Below are 15,700 nucleotides of genomic sequence, written 5' to 3'. Positions count from 1 at the left end.
TTCATAACCTTCCTTGGAAAATACCATGTAAGTTACTCTGGATTGAATAATCTTGATTATGTGTCATTCTTCTCATTATTTCTCTAATTTTTCAATTAGAAAATTTCACAATTTTACTATTTGAATTTTTCTCTCCAAACCTGTTCACATAATCTCTACTAGGGTAAGTTTTTATTAGGGTGGGTATTGGTGCAAGGGCTTAAATTGTTAACCCAGATATCCACATGTCAAAGTGTTAAGTTCAGAGATGGAGCCAAGATGGCAGAATAGTGAGGGTGCACACTGATAGTCCGGGAAAAGAAAGTTTAATAAAAGTGGAGTTACTGTAGTCTCAGGGAAAGGCTCGGGAAAAAAATCAAAGAGGAAACTCTTGCGGATATAGTGGATGTGACACGAACTACAGGGAGAACAAGGATGCCCATGGCTCGGAAGCCCAACTGTGGAGTCTGCACACCAGTGCTGGAAGGGGAGGTGAGACAAAAACCTCTGTAACCTGAGACATTGGCAGGGAAATGGCAGAAAGAGCCTAGAGGGAACGAGGCTTGAAGCCCCACTGGGGAAAGTTCACCGGGCTGACTGGAAGAGAGAAAAAAATGAATAAATAAGGGGAACCAGCATGGACACGAGCCTCTCTCTCCACTTGGGGAGAAATAACAGAAGGTTAGGACCCAGTGAAGGTGTGGAGCTAATGAAATGAGACTGAAAATCTGAGGGTGGGCGAGAGAACTCATGGAGTACACAAACTAGTTAACCTTGGCAACCCAGTGGGAAACTACAGAGAAATTTGAGACCACACTGAGGGCTGCATAGACCCTTTGTGTGGTCCTTGAGATAGAGCAGATGAATACCCACAGGGGCCAGATTTCACACATTGACTACCGTCAGTTCCACTCAGCTGTGCGGAATTACTTCCCTTCTGAGTCAAAAAAAAAAAAAAAAGAGAGAGAGAGAGAGAGAGCGAGAGAGAGAGAGAGAGAGAGAGAACAACCTGGGTGAGTCACCTTTGGCACACCCTTAACCCTGAAGAACCAAACAGAGCTCTCTGGCCACACCCATCACAGCCTCAAAAGCAGACAGTCCACTTAATCTAGAGTCATAGCAAAAAGAGAAAAACCACTACAATGAAGAAACCAAAGAATATCTCCAGAATGCCAAACAAACACACAAACCGAGGAAACAAGAACAAGGAAGACATTATGACGTGCCAAATGAACAAGACACCACAATTCAAGATTATGAAGATGATGAGACAGAAGAAATGCAAGAAATGAATCTCAAAAAATTGATAAGAACATTAAGAAGTTCTCAAAAACAATTTTTTTTACAGTTCTACCAATCCTGTACTTTGGATTTATTTTTTAGTATATATAAATTTCCAAAGTACAGTTTATGGATTACAATGGCTTTCCCCTCCCATAATTTCCCTCCCACTCGCATCCCTCCTACCTCCCACTCCCTCTTCCATTCCATTCACATCAAGATTCATTTTCAATTCTCTTTATATACAGAAGATCGATTTAGTATATATTAAGTAAAGATATCATTAGTTTGCACCCACACAGAAACATAAAGTGAAAAATACTGCTTGAGTACTAGTTATAGCATTACTTCACATTGGATAACACATTAAGGACAGATCCCACATGAGAAGTAAGTACACAGTGAGACCTGCTGCTGACTTAACAATTTGACACTCTTATTTATGTCGTCAGTAATCTCCCTAGGCTCTAGTCATGAGTTGCCAAGGCTATGGAAGCCTTTTGAGTTTGCCGACTTTGATCTTATTCCGACAGGGTCATAGTCAAAGTGGAAGTTCTCTCCTTCCTTCAGAAAAAGGTACCTCCTTCTTTGTGACCCATTCTTTCCACTGGGATCTCACTCACAGAGATCTTTCATTTAGGTTTTGTTTTTTGTTTTTTGTTTTTTTTTTTTTTTTTTTTTTCCCCAGAGTGTCTTGGCTTTCCATGCCTAAAGTACTCTCATGGGCTCTTCAGCCAGATCTGAATGCCTTAAGGGCTGATTCTGAGGCCAGAGTGCTATTTAGGACATCTGCCATTCTATGAGTCTGCTGTGTATCCCGCTTCTCATGATGGATCGTTCTCTCCCTTTTTGATTCTGTCGGTTAGTATTAGCAGACACTAGTCTTGTTTGTGTGATCCCTTTGATTCTTAGACCTATAAGTGTGATCAATTGTTAACTGAAATTGATCACTTGTACTAGTGAGATGGCATTGGTACATGCTACATTCATGGGATTGCATTGGAATCCCCTGGCACGAAAAACAAATTCTTGAACTACAGAAATCCTTACTGGACAGGATAGAAAATCTCTCTCACGAAAATGAAATATTAAGGAGGAATCAAAATGAAATGAAACAACTAGTACAACATGAAACTTTGAAGAGAAATCATAATGAAATGAAGAATTCAATAGATCAAATGAAAAACATATTAGAGAGCCTTAAAAACAGAATGGATGAAGCAGAAGAGAGAATATCGCACTTAGAAGACAGAGAACAGTATACAGTCAAAGAAAAAAAGAGGAAATTAGAAATCTAAAAAATATTGTCAGGAATCTACAGGATACTATTAAAAAACCAACATTCGGTTTCTAGGAGTTCCTGAAGGCATGGAGAGGGAGAAAGGATTAGAAGGCCTTTTTAGTGAGATAGTAGCAGAAAATTTCCCAGGTTTGGCGAAAGACTGAGACATCGTAGTACAGGAAGCTCATAGAACCCCTAATAAACATGACCAAAAGAGATCCTTACCACTACACATTGTAATTAAACTCACCACAGTGAAACATAAAGAAAAGATCCTAAAATGTGCAAGAGAGAAACGTCAGATTACTCTCAGAGGATCTCCAATCAGACTCACAGCTGACTTCTCAACAGAAACCCTACAGGCTAGGAGAGAATGGCAAGACATAGCCCAGGTGCTAAGGGAGAAAAGCTGCCAGCTCAGAATATTATATCCTGCAAAGCTCTCATTTGTGAATGAAGGTGAAATAAAGACCTTTCATAGCAAACAGAAATTGAAAGAATTTGTCACCACTTGTCCATCCCTGAAAAAGATGCTTAAAGATGTGTTACACACAGAAACACAGTCATCAATATGAAAGAAGGTAAAGGAAGGAAACCTCACAGCAAAAGATCACAGGAAGTTCAAAGCATATGTTAGAAAATATCTTTGGGAAAATGGCAGGGCAAAGTTACTACTTATCAATAGTCACATTGAACGTTAATGGACTCAACTCTCCAGTTAAAAGGCACAGACTGGCTGAATGAATTAAGGAACAAAACCCATCTATTTGCTGCCTACAAGAAACACATCTTTCCAACAAAGATGCATGCAGACTGAAAGTGAAAGGTTGGAAAGAGATATTCCATGCCAACAGAAACCAAAAAATGCAGCAGTAGCCATATTAATATCATACAAAATAAACTTTAACACAAAAACTGTTAAGAGAGACAAAGAGGGGCACTATATAATGATTAAGGGTTCAATTCAACAGGAAGATGTAACTATTATAAATGTATATGTACCTAATTACAGGGCACCGGTTTATTTAAAATATATGTAAAGGGACTTAACGGGAGACTTACATTCCAATACAATACTACTGGGGGACTTCAATACTCCACTCTCAGAAACAGACAGATCATCTGGACAGAAGATCAACAAGGAAACAGCAGATTTAATCAACACTATAGACCAAATGGATATAACAGATTTCTACAGAACTTTCAATCCTACATTTAAAGATTTTACATTCTTCTCAGCAGTGCATGGAACCTTCTCTAGGATTGACCACATACTAGGCCATAAAGCAAGTCTTAGCAAATTTAAAAGAATTAGAATCATACCATGCAGCTTCTCAGACCACAGTGGAACGAAGGTGGAAATTAGCAACTCGGGAATCCCTAGAGAGTATGCAAGCACATGGAGACTGAACAATATGCTCCTGAATAAACACTGGGTCATAAAAGAAATCAAAAGAGAAATCAAAAACTTTCTGGAAGTAAATGAGGATAACAATACAACATATCAAAACTTATGGGATACGGTAAAAGCAGTGTTGAGAGGAAAGTTTATAGCAGTAGTTGCCTACATCAAGAAATTGGAAAGGCACCAAATAAATGAACTTTCAATGCATCTCAAGGATCTAGAAAAACTGCAGCAAACCAGACCCAAATCTAGTAGGAGAAGAGAAGTAATTAAAATCAGAAAAGAAATCAACAGGATTGAATCCAAAAACAACATTACAAAGAATCAGCGAAGCGAAGAGCTGGTTTTTTGAAAAAAAAAAAAAATGAATAAAATTGACACCCCATTGGCTCAACTAACTAAAAAAAGAAGAGAAAAGACCCAAATCAATAAAATCAGAAATGAAAAAGGAAATGTAACAACAGACACCACATAAATAAAAAGAATCATCAGAAATTACTACAAGGACTTGTATGCCAGCAAACAGGGAAACCTATCAGAAATGGATAGATTCCTAGACACATGCAACCTACTTAAAATTGAATCATGAAGACATAGAAAATCTAAATAGACCCATAAAAGAGACAGAAATTGAAACAGTAATAAAGATCCTCCCAACAAAGAAAAGCCCAGGACCAGATGGATTCACTACTGAATTCTACCAGACATTTAAAGAACTAACTCCAATTCTTCTCAAACTATTTAGAACAATCGAAAAAGAGGGAATCCTCCCAATTCTTTCTATGAAGCCAGCATCACCTTAATCCCTAAGTCAGAGAAAGATGCAGCACTGAAAGAAAATTACAGACCAATATCCCTGATGAACATAGATGCAAAAATCCTCAATAAAATTCTCACCAATAGAATACAACAGTGCATCAGAAAAATCATCCACCCAGACCAAGTGGGATTTATTCCTGGTATGCAGGGATGGTTCAATGTTTGCAAATCAATCAATGTGATATACCACATTAACAAACTGAAGAAGAAAAACCATATGACTATCTCAAGAGATGCAGAGAAAGTGTTCAATAAAATTCAACACCCTTTCATGATGAAAACTCTAAGCAAATTGGGTATAGAAGTATAGAAGGAACATTCCTTAATACAATCAAAGCAATTTATGAAAAACCCATGGCCAGCATCCTATTGAATGGGGAAAAGTTGGAAGCATTTCCGCTGAGATCTGGTACCAGAGAGGGATGCCCACTGCCACCAATGCTATTCAATATAGTTCTCGAAGTCTTAGCCAGAGCTATCAGGCAAGAAAAAAATTAAAGGAATACAAATTGGGAAGGAAGAAGTCAAACTATCCCTCTTTGCAGACGATATGATTCTTTATTTAGGGGATCCAAAGAACTCTACTAAGAGAATATTGGAACTTTTGGCAAAGTAGCAGGATATAAAATTCATGCACAAAAAATCAACAGTCTTTGTATACACAGGCAATGCTATGGCTGAGAAAGAACTGGTAAGATCAATCCCATTCACAATAGCTACAAAAACAATCAAATACCTTGGAATAAACTTAACCAAGGACGTTAAAGATCTCTACGATGAGAATTATAAAACCTTAAAGAAAGAAATAGAAGAGGATACCAAAAAATGGAAAAAATCTTCAATGCTCGTGGATTAGAAGAATCAATATCATCAAAATGTCCATTTTCCCAAAAGCAATTTATAGATTCAAAGTGATACCAATCAAGATACCAAAGACATTCTTCCCAGATCTAGAAAAAATGATGCTGAAATTCATATGGAGATACAGAAGACCTCGAATAGCTAAAGCAATCTTGTACAATGAAAACAAAGCTGGAGGCATCACAATACCAGATTTCAGGACATACTACAGGGCAGTTATAATCAAACAGCATGGTACTGGTACAGAAACAGATGGATAGACCAATGATACAGAATAGAAACACCAGAATCAATCCAAACATCTACAGCCAACTTATATTTGATCAAGGATCTAAAACCAATTCCTGGAGCAAGGACAGTCTATTCAATAAATGGTGCTGGGAAAACTGGATTTCCACATGCAGATGCATGAAGCAAGACCCCTACCTTTCACCTTACACAAAAATCCACTCAACATGGATTAAAGACCTAAATCTATGACCCAACACCATCAAATTATTAGAGAACATTGGAGAAACCCTGCAAGATATTGGCACCGGCAAAGACTTCTTGGAAAAGACCCCAGAGGCACAGGCAGTCAAAGCCAAAATTAACAATTGGGATTGCATCAAATTGAGAAATTCTGTACTGCAAAAGAAACAGTCAGGAAAGTGAAGAGGCAACCAACAGAATGGGAAAAAATATTTGCAAACTATGCTACAGATAAAGGAGTAATAACCAGAATCTACAAAGAGATCAAGAAACTTCACAACAACAAAACAAACAACCCACTTAGGAGATGGGCCAAGGACCTCAATAGACATTTTCAAAAGAGGAAATCCAAATGGCCAACAGGCACATGAAAAAAATGTTCAGGATCACTAGCAATCAGGGAAATGCAAATCAAAACCACAATGAGGTTTCACCTCACCCCGGTGAGAATGGCTCACATTCAGAAATCTACCAACATATGCTGGTGAGGATTTGGGGAAGAAGGGACATTAACCCAGAGTTGGTGGGAAAGCAAATTGGTTAAACCACTATGGAAGTCAGTCTGGAGATTCCTCAGAAACCTGAATATAACCCTACCATACAACCCAGCCATCCCACTCCTTGGAATTTATCCAAAGGAAATTAAATTGGAAAACAAAAAAGCTATCTGCACTTTAATGTTTATTGCAGCTCAATTCCCAACAGTTAAGACCTGGAATCAACCTAAATGCCCATCAACAGTAGACTGGATAAAGAAATTATGGGATATGTACTCTATATAATACTATACAGCAGTCAAGAAAAATGAAATCCAGTCATTTGCAACAAAATGGAGGAATCTGGAAAACGTCATGCTGAGTGAAATAAGCCAGTCCCAAAGGGACAAATATCATATATTCTCCCTGATAGGTGACAGCTAACAGATCACCAAAAAGGAAACCTGTTGAAGTGAAATGGACACTATGAAAAACGGTGACTTGATCAGCCCTTGCCCTGACTGTTGATAAACAACTTAATACTTTATCCCTCCTAGTATTTTTTTGGTTGTTCTACTTAATACTATTGGTTGCACTCTGTAATTAACACACAATTATTCTTAAGTGTTCAAACTTAACTGAAAAGTGATCCCTGTTAAATATAAGAGTGGGAATAAGAGAGGGGAGAGATGTACAATTTGAGACATGCTCAATCGGATTTGCCCCAATTGGTGGAGTTAGAATCATGCCAGGGGATCCCAATACAATCCCATCAAGGTGGCATGTACCAATGGCATCTCACTAGTACAAGTGATCAATTTCTGTTCACAATTGATCACACTGATAGGTCTAAGAGTCAAAGGGATCACACAAAAAAGACTAGTGTCTGAAAATACTAACTTATTGAATAAAAAAGGGAGAGAACGATCCATCATGGGAAGCGGGATACACTGCAGACTCATAGAATGGCAGATGTCCTAAACAGCACTCTGGCCTCAGAATCAGCCCTTAATGCATTCAGATCTGGCTGAAAAGCCCATGAGAGTATTTCAGGCATGGAAAGCCAAGACACTCTGTCAAAAAAAAAAAAAAAAAAAAAACTTAAATGAAAGATCTCTGTGAGATCCCAGTGGAAAGAACAGGTGATCAAAGAAGGAGGTACCTTTTTCTGAAGGGAGGAGAGAACTTCCACTCTGTCTATGACTTTGTCTAAATATGATCAGAGTTGTGAACTCAAAAGGCTTCCAAGCCTTGGCAACTCATGACAAGAGCCCAGGGTGATTACTGATGCCATAAACAAGAGTGTCAATTTGTTAAGTCAACAATAGAAGTCACTGTGCACTTACTCCTCATGTAGGACCTCTGTCCTTAATGTGCTGTACATTGTGATTTAATGCTATAACTAGTACTCAAACAGTATTTTTCACTTTGTGTTTCTGTGTGGGTGCAAACTGTTGAAATCTTTACTTAATATATGCTAAACTGATCTTCTGTATATAAAAAGAATTGAAAACGAATCTTGCTGTGAATGGAAGGGGAGAGGGGGCGTGAAAGAGGAGGGTTGCGGGTGGGAGGGAAGTTATGGGGGGGCATTGTAATCCATAAGCTGTACTTTGGAAATTTATATTCATTAAATAAAAGTTTTTTGGCCGGCACCGCGGCTCACTAGGCTAATCCTCCGCCTTGCAGCACCGGCACCCCATGTTCTAGTTCCGGTCAGGGCGCCAGATTCTGTCCCGGTTTCCCCTCTTCCAGGCCAGCTCTCTGCTGTGGCCAGGGAAGTGCAGTGGAGGATGGCCCAAGTGCTTGGGCCCTGCACCTCATGGGAGACCAGGAGAAGCACCTGGCTCCTGCCATTGGATCAGCGCGGTGCACCGGCCTTAGCGCGCCAGCCGCGGCGGCCATTGGAGGGTGAACCAACAGCAAAGGAAGACCTTTCTCTCTGTCTCTCTCTCTCACTGTCCACTCTGCCTGTCAAAAAAAAAGTTTTTTAAAAATTCAATTATAAATGCAAAAAAAAAAAAGTTATAAGTTCAAGTCCCAGCTTCTTTGCTTCCTAACCATCTTCCTGTTAATGTGTATCCTTGGAGGCATCAGGTCATGGCTAAGGTACATGGTCCTGCCAGTTATGTGGGAGACCCAGACGGAATCCCAGGCTCCTGGCTTTGACCTGACCCAGCTTTAGCTATTGCAGGAATTCAAGGAGTGAACCTGCAGATGGAAGAACCTGTTTGTCTCTTTCTCTCTGTCTCTGCCTTCAAATAAATAAAAACATATAAATAATTTTAAATGGAAACATTTTTAAAAATACAACTTATATGGTTGCATGTCTATGTAGCTCTTATCTTTGAATTATTTTGTTTTTATTTTATGGACACATTAGCTTTATAACACTTCTAGAAGTTTAATGAACAGATTTCAATAAATTCCATAGAAAATAAGAACAAAGAAAAAATAGCTTATTGTTTTCTTTCTCCAAAGTATACAAATGATAATATATAAGAAGACAGAAGATTTCAAACCACTTATAAAGTGATAAAGCTTAGAAAAATCATTTAAATATGTATTTCAATGCAATTAATCTATCCATCCACACATTATTAATCAGATTATAGTACATGGATTACTGTTCAAAGACTTATTCTGATCAGTTATTTTTGAACTCTATTTTTGCTTTTACAATAAAAGAATTTGGCTATTTTTCAGACATTAACTTCCTGAAAAATATGTGAGTGATGTCATCTTGATAAGAAATGAATAAGGTAGCATGTGCAATATATCTTGGAAACCTTTAAAAGTGAAAAAATATATTTCACTGCATGATGCGCTTGAAGACAATAAGAAAAAGAAACATTTATTTTGAAGAAATTTCTTATTTTATTATATCATCGCAGGGAAAATTCAACAAAACAGTATTCTGGAACCTGCCCCCGAAAATGAATTTCTATGAATGCATTTGAATGTGTATTGGGGTGGGGGTGGGGGTGTCTGAGTCTTTAATCTCATTTGCCTGTGTCTGAAGAGTAATTTCTATGAGTTAACAATCATTATCAGGGTACAGATAATTCAGCAACTTTTGTGAAATAAGTTTTATAAAGCATCTACCTATAATCACATAGGAGGTAGAGGCATGGGGCCAGCACTGTGGCATAGTGGGTAAGGCCACTGCCCGCCGTGCCAGCATCCCATATGGGCACCAGTTCAAGTCCTAGCTGTTCCACTTCCCAACTCTTTGCTATGGTCTGGGAAAGCAGTAGAAGATGGCCCAAGTCCTTGGACCCCTGCACCCACTTGGGAGACCTGGAAGAAGCTCCTGGCTCCTGACTTCCAATCAGCCACAGTAATTAGGGAGTGAACCATTGGATGGAAGACCTCTCTTTCTCTCTCTCTCTCTCTCTCTCTCTCTCTGTGCCTCTCCTTCTCTCTGTGTGTAACTATGACTTTCAAATAAATAAATATTTTTTTAAAAAAAGAGGTAGAGGCACATAGTTTTATTTCTATTGAACCTTTATTGATGATATAAGTCACAGAAGAATTATTCAGCATCATCATTCTTGGGGAATAGAGTTCACCTAAGGCAATAAAAAATCCTAAAATATTATGTAGTAGAAAAAGTGTAACACCCTAAGGGCCACCATTATTTCAAGTTAATCACACTCTTCAGAGCTGTCTTGTTGTATGCTTCTATCGAAAGAAAAATGTAGCCATGCTTCTGTGTGTTTCCCTTAGAAGATGACAAAGTACAAGGTATAGCATACTAAGTGGGAGAATACAGGAAAAAACATTTGATTATTTCTTCATATATTATTGTAGCTAATCCCTACAATATCACCTTATAAATAGCTATTTAATATCATAAGAACTAGTATAAATACTTTTTTAAATGTGATGCTCACATTGAAGGAAGTTAAATATAAACTAAAGTACCATTGGACTTGATGAACTCTAAACTTGATCAATTTTCCTCCAGCTTTTTCACAAGGAATATAATAGCTTTATACTGGGAGAAATATGTTTTATTATGCCTCCAAAGAAAAACAAAGCACATTTTAGGAGCTGACTAATGATGACAGTTTTAAAATAAGCCAAACTTTAGAAAACATGCAATCATTATAAGTTAAAAAAAGCAAAGAGAAAATAGGTTTTTATTTTCACCATAGATTGCTGGCTATTAAAATGGATTTTTTTTATTATTTTTAAATTAGGAGAAACTGTCCATAAGGCATACATCATTTAAGGAACAAAAATAAGAAGCTGGTGTTTGGCACAGCAGTTGAAACTCCCACATCCCATATCTAAGTCCCTGGTCAAGTCCTGGCTCCACTTCCTCTTCCGGCTTGCTGCTCATGTGCACCCAGGAAGGCAGCACATGCAGGCTCAAGTCGCGGGGTCCCTGATCCCCACGTGGCAGGCCCCTATTGGATTCTGCCTCCCTGTTACATGTACGACTTGTAAGAACAGTCTCACAAGAATAATGTGTTTATTACTGTTCAAGAACATGTTTCTTCATTTCATCAGCTGGCCTGCCTTGGCATTGAGCAGCCTTTCTCAGACCCCCAGCGTAACAAAGCCGTAACAATTTCCTGGAGCAAGGTGCAGAGGTTATGCTTATCAAATGTTTTCTACATTTTCCTCTTTCTCCCTCATCAATTTACACATAAAGTAATTTTAAGATTAAAATTTCTAATTATATCCCACACATGGTATATATATGATACACACATATATATATATTACATACATTCACAGTAAAGGCTTCACAATCATTTTTTTCCAAGTCTAAGCTCTAGCTTCATTACAGAGTTCCAACCAAATATGGTTCCTCCAGCTCTGAGATAAGGAATCTTGGGATTAATGTTATGTTCTAATTCTCATCTTCTTCTATCAAAATATCAGCAACTTAGAATGTGCTGAAAATTTATAAGTATGATTCAATTTTGCTTTCAAAATAGAAATATGAGGTAGTCATTTGAAAAAACAAACACAAACATTTGACTGGTGAGGACATGAAGATTCGAAGAGATATTATAAATTCTCTATTACCACAAGCTCATAAAAAATGGATAGGTTTTTGTGTTTTTAAAGCTCAAGGGCCAAGCCAGCACTGTGGTGTATTGGGCTGAGCCTTTGCCTACATCCCATATGGGGGCCGGTTCACGTCCCGGCTGCTCCTCTTCCAATCTAACTCACTGATATGGCCTGGGAAAGCAGTGGAAGCTGGCTCAAGTCCTTGGGCCCCTGCACCCACGTGGGAGACCCAGAAGAAGATCCTGGTTCCTGGTTTCGGATCTGCCCAGCTCCAGCTGTTGGTTGCGGCCATTTATTAAGTAAATCAGCAGATGGAAGACCTCTCTCTCTCTCTCTCTCTCTCTCTCTTTCTCTCTTTCCATAACTCCGCCTTTCAAATAAATGAATAAATCTTAAAAAAAAAAAACTCAAGGGTTTCACCAACAAGTAAAATAATTCAACTTTTAATTATTGTTGCAAATCACAAATTGTCTATTTTTTCCACAAGGTTGGTGTTTGCCCTCCTTTCAGATGCAAAAAGATAAAGACCATTTAAAATTGAACAATGTAAGAAAGTGAATTTAACTTATATTTAATACTTTGATTGACCACAGTCTCTTCAGTTCAAATCAGTTGGCCCCATGCCTCTGACCACAGGTGATGTCAAATCCCCTTATCTAGGAAGAATATTAGGGGAAGGGTTTCAGAGTGTCCTCTATCCAAGTTCATGTGGTCTATTCTGCATCTGGTCACTTGGTCTTACCTAAGTGTGTTTCCAGAATATATTACCATGTTTTAAAGTAAAGTGATTCTCATAAAATGGATTGATTATACATTTCCTCTAAAGAAATCGTGTATTAAAAATCATAAACTCTAAACACAAATGAACAACAAAAAATGACCAATTTAACATTTATACTCCCATGAAATAATGATATTCCAGTTCATGAAATGTTAACTTGTCTTAAATTTCTCAAATACTTGAAAGCTATTCAAAAAATGAATTAATATCCCCTATTTTTATAAATTTGCCATTGACATACAGGAATAGATAAGTCAAATATACATAAACATGAGCACACTACTCTAAATATATATTATTATAATAAGCTAATATTACATATACCATATATATTTGAGATACATGTTCAGAAATTTCTAATGGATTGAGGTATATGAAGAAGGTTTGGAGAAATTATGCTGCTGTGTATTTCTGATCATATATCTTATCTCTTCTTCAATAAAATTAAAATGTCTCAGACAGTTTTTTGTATGTGCTCCTATCTCTTGAAAAACCATACTTCAATTTGCAATTTCTAAATATCCTTTTTAGCATATATTTGTATGTATACATCTTTCATATAATATATTTCTTGTTGATTTTCAATCATCTTGTTACCAAGACAATTCTACCAAAATATCTTCTTGAAGACTATCCTAAATCCTATTTTCCACCAGAAATTCTAACCCAACTATTTCTGTTCAACTTTGGATTGAAATGGTGTGCGTTAAATGCCCTATAAAAGCAAAAAACTGAAATCCCCTAGCGAAATATACAGTAATAATGCCCTGACTGTGAGAAAATCCACCAGATTTTTAGTCAATTATAGGATTGTTGAACATTATCTCCTAATAATTGGTTCCAACAATCTTCACAGAACAGTATCCGAAACTAGAAATAGAAGATATGAAGAATGTCAAAGTATGTGATAAGAAAATGTGGAATAGTAATTTATCAGAGTATTTTGGAGCAAAGAAGATATATCAATGATGGTGACCAAATTTCTTGAATGTTAGGTGAGACTACACAAAGCTTTAAAATTCCCATCTTTGAATGTCTTCCCATGAATAACTGAATCAGAAGTGTATGATTTAGCTATTAATTTTTTCAATAATTCAGTTACATGAAACCTTTGAATTCATGTTTACCTCTTTCAATTGTTGCATGGAAGAAAAAAATTGACTTCCAATAACAATTAAATTCCTTGAAGGAAGTGATTTAAACATTTAACACAATTGAGATGTTAAACAAATAATTGACATTAATGTTAGCTCTTGGAGTTAATGGATGCAACCTAATATCTAGGCCTAAAGCTCTGTTATTTTCATAGCTCTAATACATGGATATACATAATTATTCATGTTAAAACCTCTTCTGTCAGGGCCATTGCTGTGACTTAGCAGGTAAGGTCGAAGCCTGCGGCACCAGCGTCCCATATGGGCACCGATTCGAGTCCCGAATGCTCCACTTCCAATCCAGCTCCCAGCCAATGAGTCTGGGAAAGCAGCAGAGGATGGCCCAAGTCCTTGGGCCTCTGCACCCACAAGAGAGACCCAGATGGAGTTCCAGGCTTGGGCATGGCTCAGCCCTTAACATTGTAGCGGTTTGGGGAGTGAAACAGCAGGTGGAAGACCTCTGTGTGTGTGTGTATGTGTGTGCATGTCTCCCCGATCTGTCCCTCTGTGTGTAATTCTGCCTTTTGAATAAACGAATAAATCTTTAAAGTAAATTAAAGCCTCCTCTCTCCCAAGTAGTAAGAATGAGTAATTGACTAAGGAATAGAAAAGGGAATATGGGAACTTAATCTTCTCACAAACCTTGGTGAGAACATAGCTCTCTGGGGTCTTCTGCAGAACTGGCTTTCAGACACACAGAGTCACCAGCACTGGCAAGGATCTCCATGAACCTTAGACCCCTAAAATCTCTGACTCATCTTGGGTAGCAGGATCTTGACAACCTTCATAGGTTTATCACTCCTAGCTCTGAGGGACTGTGGGTAGTCAAATTTTCAGGCTAAGAGTAAAATGACTGTCCCAAGAGCATAGTGGAGTGGTTAAGAGAATGAATTCTTGACCTCAGCTTCAACTCTGGTTGCAGCAAAAAAAAAAAAAAAAGTCAAAAAGCAGCAGTAACCAATTTACCAATTTTCCCCAGTTTCTTTCATTGGGGATTCTAAGCCATGCAGGATAGTTACAAGGTCACAGAGATTCATGCCTATGGCGTTAAGTGCCAAAGATGGCAAACTGGACATTCTAATCTGGGCCAAATTAGAAGAAACAAAATATCTAGAATCTGCAGCTCGGCATCCAGCACGGATTGAGCAAAAATTCCCAGCAATGATAATTTCCTCAGATTCTGCCACAGTGTTTGACTATGGAAATGAGCCTCAGGTGACCTCATCGGGTGGCCTGCATTTGGAGAAATATTTCCAGGTAATTTTAAAGAGTTGGTCTGACCCCATGCTTTGAGGAATTACTTAGAATTTAACTGCTATAATTTCTCACCCATAATGAGCAGATTACTGTATAGGGAGAATAAAAGATGTAAGCACATTTCAAATGCAAATATTGTGCTCCTTGTGGTTATTCACAAGGTATACATTATACACAGTTACTGACGCTCCCTTGAACAAAAGAAACAGCAAAATGCCAAGGCATTTTTGAAAATGTGTTTTATTCCTGACTCTGAGAGGTAGCTGAAGCCAACTGAAGGAGGAGCATACCCTCCCTCTATTTTAATGATCTTAATTTTGCTAATGGAATGTTAGTGGAAAGAATTTGGGAGCCATGTGGAGCCGATTGTGTTGTTCAGTATTGATGTTGCCTGCAAATTAAATGTACCTAAGTAGCCACCTGTTTATGCTTATGATTATGTAAAGCCCCATATGTTTCCCTCTCGACACATGGGAGGTAAATATTGAAAAAATTATCCTGGTGTGAAGGGTGAAAACAGCAGCAATTCTTCTCTAACTGTCAACATATGCTGTGGTGTTTCCTTGTAATGTTGTGCTTCGTCTGACATATTTGCTGATTTTTACCATGCAGTATTCAAAAAAGATCCGTTACCCATGGTTATATAAAACAATAAAAAGTCAGTTTACATTAAATTCAAATTAGGATGAGGTATAATTTTCTGATGCAACCATAAGTTTTAAGTGGATTTCAGAGCTTATGATTTAAATAGATGTTGATTTGCACGATAAAGAAAACTGATTTTTTTTTCCTAAATGCACCAGCATAGGAAAAAAGAACATTTACTTCTAAACACATCTTTAGGTTCCATATTACTAGGCAACAAAACTAACTGCAACAACATGAATTAGAAAATCTGATCTCAAG

At 37.8% G+C, this 15,700-nt stretch overlaps 1 protein-coding gene across 1 annotated transcript in view; it reads right to left on the bottom strand.

Moving 5' to 3' along the window:
* The window catches only part of THEMIS (thymocyte selection associated), a 210,914-nt gene that overhangs the window by 122,531 nt on the left and 72,683 nt on the right, over positions 1-15,700 (bottom strand). The gene's annotated exons all lie outside the window — the stretch shown is intronic.

Source organism: Oryctolagus cuniculus, chromosome 5 (genome assembly GCF_964237555.1).
Source record: "Oryctolagus cuniculus chromosome 5, mOryCun1.1, whole genome shotgun sequence".
Lineage (NCBI taxonomy): Eukaryota > Metazoa > Chordata > Mammalia > Lagomorpha > Leporidae > Oryctolagus > Oryctolagus cuniculus.
This window is presented reverse-complemented; position numbering and strand designations above follow the sequence as displayed.